Raw genomic sequence first — 9,048 nt, 5'->3', positions numbered from 1 at the left:
GACTGTCTGCTTGCGTCTGGCGCCGTATAGCCGTATGTTCTGGTAATTTCCAGACGCGATATTCTAGAAGGACACGTCGGCATCAGCGAGAAGTGCGTGGCTATATAAGCCGTGGCAGCGCCAACGTAATCAATCAGTGCTAAGAGTAAACTGCTATAGTGTAGACGAGTTGTGAAATAAAGAGTTGTTGAATTAAATTAAACAGTGTTTTATGTTTTCAATGTCGGTCCGAACATAGTATAAAGTAAATCTAGCAAAGAGTAAATTCGTAACAATATGTAAGTGTAAAAATAAATTTAAATCGAAAATATACGTACTTCAATGAGTGGTAATTTTCCACTTTACATACAAATATCTCAAAAACTATAAGTTTCCCGCGGCTTTAACTGCATTCTTTATCTGAAAAACATCTTCTATATGATCATATCAATTTTATTCCCGAAATCCGCAATTTTTTGAAAGAAAAGTGGTAAAGACTATTGTTGAATTGAAAAGAAGATGTATCGATAGTCGTATTTAATAAATAGTATTATCGCTATTTTGACATCTCCAATCACTAATAAATACAAAATGACGTTTTTTCGGGAGTTTATTTTGCTTAGTAAATATTTAGCTAGAACCTTCTCTAGTATCTCGTTAGTGAATAAACATTATGGACAGATTCCATGTTATAAAAATCACACATTGAATTCATTGGTCCGAGGCTATAAGGTTCAACCCTTGGGATATATAAAGAAAAATATTAATTTAATATATACCTGCAAAGTTTGCCAAACGAGGAATTCTAATATAATATCTGATGTGTCGTATCGGAAAGGTGTTGTAATAGTTCGATGCGGAGGTTGTTCAAATAACCATTTAATTGCTGATAACCTTAATTGGTTTACTGATCTTAATGGGAAAAAAAATATAGAAGAAATACTTGCCGAAAAGGGAGAAGGTGTGCACACTCAAATCTCTAATCAAATCGAAATATTGTCTAAGGATAATTAAAACGAATATTTTTGTACATAACTATATAGTATTAAACCATTAACAAACATAATTTTGTTCCGCTTCTATTATATAAATACAAATTTATTATAAATAAGTATATTGGAATAAATTTATAATGAAATATTGTTGAAGGACCACCAATACATTGATTGCAAATATAAAACCTTTGTGCCAGTTCACACTGTTTAATTACTATATTGGGAAATGTTTAGTATCGCGCCGGTTTAGTATCGTTTATGGAGAAAAACAAGGGAGGGCTACCCCCCCTCACGCCCCTCATTAGAAAGAGGAAGGATCGAACTTTTAAATAAACCCTCCCTCGACCCCCTATAGACCTGTAGGGAGCCCTTTGAAAATGACCAAAAATCAGTGTTTTTGCTCATTTTTCCATACAAACTGAAACCAATGCAACCCAGCCAAGATTTTTGTATGGACAAGAAATCAAAATAAAGAATGATACAAAGGGATCCGGGGTGACCGAAGTACTTTCGTGTAGTACTCCTTTCAGCGTTGGCGGCCTTCGGCCGCGCTCTAAAAAAATAACCCTGGTCGAGCGAATACCCGGGGTTACCGATGTACTTTCGTGTAGTACTCCTTTCTGCGTTGGCGGCCTTCGGCCGCGCTTCAAAAAAAACCCCTGGTCGGTCCAACACCGGGGTGTATCAATTTTTTTTCGCATAGAACTCCTTTTTGCGTGGGCGGCCTTCGGCCGCGATTTAACCCTTAAATGCATGGTTTTTCCTTTTTAAAAACCAAGTGTGTATTTGTAAATGGCGCGCCAAGCTGTCAAATTATTAAAATTAAAAAGTGAAATTTCATATCATGAAAGTTTGCATTCAAAAACCAACACAGATATTTTTAGCACCTAATAAAAGTAAAAAGTACTGTGTTTGAGTTACCGTTTAGAAATTATGTAAGGAAGAAAACACTGATGTATATATACATCATCATGCATTTAAAGGTTAAAAAAATAACCCTGGCCGGTCTAACACCGGCTACGCCATCCACAGTATTTTAGCACTGAACACCTTTTCGCGTTCACTTCATACATTTGTTGCTAACTGGGTTTAATTTATTCCCTTTTGTTCGTGCTTTTTCGGCAATTTGACAGTTCAAATTAGGCAGTCATTTTGGTTTTTCGCTTTATTGAACTTAATGCAGAAAAAGGTGTATTTTATTTAAAGATTTACAAAGAAATTAAGAATCAAAAGCAATTAAAAACATTACTAGTGGTTTTTATAATTCATAAGTAATATATGTGCGTGAAAATGTATCCATAATTAGTTTGGTACAATGCACAACAGATAAAAATACACTAGCATATATTGAGAAATTTGCAAAAAATAGCATTTTTTAAAGTGAATTTTTGGAAAAATTTGTGAACCGATTTTTATAAAATATGTTTTAAAATAAAGTTCAATAATTTAAGTAAACATGCGTGTTTAAAATTTTCAATTTGGTTGTCTCGTTTAGGTACAGTGAGCCAAAATTAACCGGCGCGATACTAAACCCAACCCAACTCGACAATAGACATTTGCTCGGAGCAGCCCTATCTTCTAGAATTATCAAGAAAAAATGCATTACGTAACCGATGTTTGCAGTGAAGCCAGAGATAAAGAGATGTCTAACTCCTCACTGGAAGTGATGTTTAGCAATTGAAAATGAGCGACTGACAGATTGAAATCCTACCAAAAAAAATTGTAAACGGAGGGATTTGTTGCTTTGTTCAAGACCACTTATAAAAAATGAAGAACAAAGAAAATTAAATGAAGTTGTGAAATTTAAATTCTTTTAATGAAACATTTTATAATGTCAAGCATCATAGTATAATTTCAACGGAAAATTATTTAAAACTTTAGGTAAACTTTAGTATACCATCCCACGATTTCAGGGTTAAAAGTAGTATGGCTGATGTTCCAGATTAAGAAAATATATAATTATAGCCGCCACAAACTTATAGTTTTCGAGATATTTGCATTTAAAGTTGAAAATTTCGCAAATTTAATTCCGCAATTTCTCGATTTATGGTAACTTTTTCTTTCATATTATGCACTTTTTATACACTTACACTTCACTGCAATAGACAATAGACAATAGAATTACTTGAGGTATGCACTGCGACCTTGGGTCTATTGTGCCCTCTCCTAGCTCACAAAGACTCACCAAGCCCCAACAAATCGATAAATTCCAGTATTTTGCTGGGAGCTAGTGAGTCGATGTGATCCCTATCCGGAAATGGGTTTCCAAGGGCCTTAGACCTGCGTCTACAGACTGCGATGCAATCGATCAGCAGGTGCTCCGGGGTTTCAGGCTCTCTGTCGCAGAACCGGCAATTGGAGCAAGAGGCAAGTCCCAAGTTGAACAAGTGCCTTTTCAACTTGCAGTGGCCGGTGTAAAATGCGACCAAGAGCCTGAGTTTGATCCTAGGGAGGTTTATTATGGATTTGAACCTTTTGAGGTTGTACCCCCCTATCAGCAACTTGGCATGCCGCATGCCCTGCGCCCGTTGCCAATGACCTTCTCTGCCCTCTCTTTCCTCCTTACGGAGCAGTTCCTTTATCGTGTGGGGGCCCACCCCGGTGAATGGTTCGGGCCCTACCATACTTGTGGATGCTGCAGAGCGGGCAAGCTCGTCAGCCAGTTCGTTTCCGGCTATGCCTCTATGACCAGGTACCCAAACTAGGTGCACCTGATTCAATTCCGCTAGGCTGTTTAGCCGTTCCCTGCACTCCTTCACTAGCAGCGATTTGATCTCGTAGCCCGAGATTGCTTTTAGTGCCGCTTGGCTATCGCTGAGTATGGTTATTCTCTCATTACGATAGCCGCGGTGGAGGTTTATCTCTATACACCGACTTATGGCTAGGACTTCGGCCTGGAAGATACTGGGGAATCGACCCATCGGTATGGATAACCTTGCGCGTGGGCCCGCGATCCCTGCACCAATACCTTCCGACGTCTTCGAGCCGTCGGTGTACCACTTCAGTGTACTGTCCCTCAGCAACAGCTCAAGAGTGGAGTCATTCCACTCGCTCTTGCTACCAAGGGTAACCTTGAATTTCCTAGTGAAGTTAATTATCTTAGTAGTCCCGTCCTTCGGGAAGAGGGCAATTGGATTATTGGCACCTATCACCTCCATCCTCTGGGACGGGATTATTTTCCCTTTGCCGCATCCCTCTGACGTTATTTGCAGAAGTGAATGCTTGGCTGCTTGGCCGATCACAATGTGGAGCGGTGTGAGATCCATCAGGACCTCCAGCGCCGCTGTTGGGCAGGACCGCATCGCGCCCGTCATGCAAACGCATGCTAGCCGTTGAAGCCTCGATAGTCTCACCACCACCGAGGCCTGTGCCGCAACAGAGACCCAGGACACCGCTCCATATGTCACTATCGGTCGCACAATCATGGTGTACAACCACCTGACAATCCTTGGCTTGCAACCCCAGGATTTGCCTGCCAGTCGATTGCACACCATTAGAGCCTTCGTCGCCTTGACCATGGTTTGGTCCACATGCTGCTTCCACCGCAAAGTGGAATCCAGAGTGAGACCGAGATATTTAACACTGTTGGTCATCTCAATCACTCTGCCCCCAAGTGTGAGGTTCCTAAGCCCGGGTAAGGATCTACGCCTCGTGAACGGGACGATGGTTGTTTTCGAGGGGTTGATGCTCAGATCAACTCCCCTGCACCACTCCTTAGCCAGATTTAGCCCTCGTTGCACCAGGTCACAGAGAGTGTCCTCGAATTTTCCTTTCGCTATGATTACTATATCGTCCGCATATCCTTGGCAGCGAATGCCGTTGACGGTTAGCAATGCTAACAGGTCGTCCACGACAAGGCTCCATAGCAGGGGCGATAGTACACCACCCTGCGGACATCCCCTTGTTGTGCCTAGGCGAATCTTAGTACCCCCTGCAGTAGTCTCAGCAATCGGAGTACCGCCTCTATCCATCTACGCACCGGTGCTTCCACATTCCTACCTTCCAGTGCCATTGCTACACTTCTATGAGAAGTGTTGTCAAAAGCTCCTTCAATATCCAAGAAGGCGCATAGCATGATTTCCCCTTTCTCCAGCGAACTCTCTATCTCGGAGGTCAACTGGTACAGAGCTGTATTAGTTGATCTGCCAGCTCTGTATGCATGCTGAGCTGCATGCAGGGGTGCGTCCCTCAGCGCGTTAGACCTTAAATGATAATCTATTATCTTCTCCATAGTTTTCAGTAGGAAGGAGGTTAGGCTGATCGGCCTGAAAGATTTGGCCAGCGAGTAATCCTTCCTTCCCACTTTCGGTATGAAGATAACCTCAGCTGTTCTCCATGATTCGGGGATGTAGGCCAGCGCCAGGCTCTCCCTCAGCAGCCTTATCAGGTGTGGCATTAGAATCTGCTCACCCTGCTGTAGAAGCGCTGGGAAGATACCATCCACTCCCGGAGACTTGAACCTCTCAAACGAGGCTATTGCCCACCTGATCGAGTCCGCAGTAAACAGTTGTTTGGCGATAGCCCAATCAGTGCGGGACGGCCTATGTTCAGTTGAGGGCAGACACCGATAAATCGGGACAGTCTCCGGGAAGTGAGCGCGCAAGAGCTCTTTAGCTCTGTCCTCTGCGCTGGTCGTAAAAGTCCCGTCATTCTTTTTGATGGCTAGCACTGTGTCCGTCTTCCCTTTAGCCAGAGCTTTATGCAGCCTGGTCGCTTCTGGTGTAAAGGAGACGTTCTCACAAAATCTCCTAAAGCTGGACTGTTTAGCAGACCTGATCTCTTTATTGTAAAGAGTTAGGTTGCTCCTGTACTCCTCCCAGACCCCTGTACGTTTTGCCTTATTAAATAGGCTTCGTACCTTTTTCCTTAGGTCTGCGAGTTTCCTTGTCCACCAAGAGCAATTGCGCCTGTCTGCGGATACTCCCAAAGGGCAGCTGTCGTTGTACGCATTAATTATGGACCCGTTGAGCATGGTCAATCTGACCTCAATACCCTGGCCCGTGGCGCTACTGTCAGTCTGCCCCTTCCTTTTCAACTCCTCATCTAGCCTCTTCTGGAAGGTACTCCAATTGGTCCTTCGAGGGTTACGTCTAGGAGGGAACAGCTTGACCTCTGCCCTCAGCGTGAACCTTATAATTCTATGGTCCGACAGGGAGGGCTCCGTTGAGACTCTCCACTGCGAGACCAGCCCTGTTGCAGGCTCATTGCTGAGGGTGATGTCCAGCACCTCTCTCCTGCTTATCGTTATGAATGTGGGTTCACACCCTACATTCTCTACCGCTAAATTACTACCTACTAGATATTCTAAAAGGGACTCACCTCTCGCGTTGCAGTCGGTGCTGCCCCATTCCGTGTGGTGGGCGTTCGCGTCGCAGCCGATGATGAGGGGGAGCTTGTGCAGCCTACAATGCTCCACCAGCCTTTCCACCGCCTCCGGGGGTGCCGTTGCTGCCTCTCCCGGAAAGTATGCCGAGGCTAGGACGAAGTCTTTGCCCTCACTGTCTCTAGCCTGCACCGCCACCAAGTCCTGTGTCAGAAACTCTGAAATGCAAAAGAAATCAATATTGCTTCTGACGACTATACACGTCCTAGGCCTCTCGCTAGAGAGGTCCCAGATTACCTTATTTGTCTCGGTCTTGAGGCCCTTTACCTCTCCTTTGTGTATCCAAGGCTCTTGGATCAGCAGCGTGCCCAGTTTCTCCGCAGTGAACCTGCTTGTTATGACAGCTGAGGCTGCCGCCGCATGATGCAGGTTCACTTGGGCAATTTCCATGTTGACGGCCATCATAAATTGGGCTCGAGGAGGGAAAGATCCTCGACCCCGCCGTCAACCGCGCTGCTGTCGATTGAGCCACCAAGTCCGTCTAGGAGCTCTTGTGTTGAGGGTAGCCCCATGCTCCGGCCATCATCGGGGACGTCGTTTGTCGGCCCTGGCACTGCCTGTCCAGCTCTGCTCACGCAGGGCTGCTCCGACGACACGTCCACCTCCATCCTCGCATCCTCTTGGGCGGATACCGGCACTGCCTGGCTAACGACGCCTTTATCATGTGGAAGCGCGGGCGTCTTGGCTTCTTTGCTCCCGGTGTCAGCAGGCTTGTAGGGCCGCATGACGACCGTGCTATACCTGTAAAACAGGCGGAAGCTCGCGGCCCGGACGTACTTGTACGACTCGTCGTCGATGTATACATTCAGCCTCCATCCCTCCATATCGCCTAGCTTCTCCTTCTTGCTGCTGGCAACACACCATGCCGAGATACTGAGCCCCCTGTTCTGGTTCCTCACCAGGCCCAGGGCGTACTCGTAGGACCTGTCCCCACTCCGAGGGAGGAAAACCGTCATGCTGTGCATGATTGGCACGTCCTCCACCCTCTTCGCGCAGAGGACAGGGCCCGTCCAGCCTCCCAGCTTTGGAGCGTGCTCCTTCAGCCAGTCGACGGACGACTCGTCATAGCAGTCTACCTGCATCATGCCTCCCCTGAAGTCAATACCAAGGAAAGACGCCGTGTATTCGACTCCTCCACACACCTCGTCCATGAGGATGTCCTGCAGCACGGTGAGCTGCTCCGGGTTTAGCGATTCCGCCGGGTATTTGAGAGGCAGAACAGCCATGCGAATGCCCCTAACAGCATCCGCATACCCGCGCCGCCCCTCTTCCACCCGGTGAGGGGCCGGTCCAGAATGTTGGCCCCCAGGTGCTTTCTCGTCTGTGCCCCTCACCCTCTTGGATCGTGGGGGCTCCTGTGGCGTGATTTGGCCGCTTTTGCGTTTTTCGGCCTGGGCACATGTGTCTGCGGGCAATGCCCTGCTTTCGCCCCGCCGTACGGACGGCGTTGTGCTGACCGGGCCACGGCCACTGCTACCGCTGCCTTGTGCTCGAGCTGGCACATTGCTGTCTCGTCCAGTTGCCGGGGTGACATTACTCCATTGGCCCTTGCTCCTAGCTAGAGCCTCCGCCTCCTCCGGGGTTTTCCCAACATGGAGGTGGCGTAAGTACCACCTCATAGTGGAGCCACTCATCCCTCTCCTCCGTGGATCACCGCACCCGCCGGGTCGGCCAGCTTCTGGGAGGGGGCGTTGCCCACCTCTTCTGCGTCTTCTCCTCCTTCTCTTTTTCGAGCCGTCAGGCTCTGCCCGACACGACTCACCAGAGGCTGACCCACTGCACCCTCCGGCGGGGGTCTTGGCGATGTCCTTAGCTGCATCGGCGCTAGTCATTCCCCCCAGGTGAGCTCCGCTGCAAGAGGCCACGTCGTCAACATCCTCCCTGGCGTGCTCCTCGAACAGCGAGCGCTCCTCTGGCGTGAGAGCGGCATAGAAGCTGGGCTTACGCTTGGCCCCTCGACCCCTCTTGCCTTCCGCTGCTCCGACCTCCTTGTCTTTATCCGCTGCCGTTGTCCCTTGTAGTTGCGCTGTGTCCGTCATCAGTTCCGGTTTCAGTGTTTGTTTTTGTTTTTGCGTAAATTCGTTCATCTTTTTCTTACGACCCTTGGCTCAACAGGGTGAGCTGTCGGGTCTATGGTCTTTATGGGGATCGGGAAGGTCCGCCGCACCAGAGCCCCTTGGCGCGGTAAGGCCACCGTTACTTCCCAATTCGGCCCGGTGTTGGGAAGGCTCCGTTAGAATACAGCCGAATGTTCCTCCTGGCTGCAAATCATCCAGTGGGCACGGGTCGCATGACACCCTGGATTAGGAGGTGGTAGACCTTGTTCGCCGCACGCATGCGGCTTCCGACAACCTGCCTGAATAGTGCTGAACAGCACCATCCACGCCGGTTGGGGGGCGCCGAGTATGCCTTGCGGCTAAGCCTCTGCACCGCGGCAAGGTGCCTACCATTAGCAGAGGTCACTGCAATATTTGTATATATTTATTTTATATTTATTAATTAGATATTTGCTTAAAATAAGCATTTTATTTTTTACACAAGTTTTACTACATGCACAATAAGAAGTTTTCAGTGTTGTCAAAAAATAAACAAAAACTTAAATGCAGGAAAAAAATAAACCTGATCGATCCAACACCGGGGTGTGTCAGGTTTTTTGAGTAAAACTCTTTTTGCGTTGGCCGACCCAACACC

The 9,048-nt window shown here is 47.3% G+C and overlaps 1 long non-coding RNA gene across 1 annotated transcript; it reads left to right on the top strand.

Annotated features, from left to right (window-relative positions):
• Window positions 1-1,009: 1,009 nt before the first annotated feature.
• Window positions 1,010-2,812, top strand: LOC125778165 (uncharacterized). The gene is made up of 2 exons (XR_007422532.1): window positions 1,010-2,254; window positions 2,470-2,812. It is a non-coding gene; the product is annotated as an uncharacterized LOC125778165 (long non-coding RNA).
• Window positions 2,813-9,048: the final 6,236 nt, after the last annotated feature.

This window comes from Bactrocera dorsalis, chromosome 4, assembly GCF_023373825.1.
Source record: "Bactrocera dorsalis isolate Fly_Bdor chromosome 4, ASM2337382v1, whole genome shotgun sequence".
NCBI lineage: Eukaryota > Metazoa > Arthropoda > Insecta > Diptera > Tephritidae > Bactrocera > Bactrocera dorsalis.
Note: the sequence above shows the minus strand (reverse complement) of the source record. Positions and strands in the feature narration are given on the sequence as shown.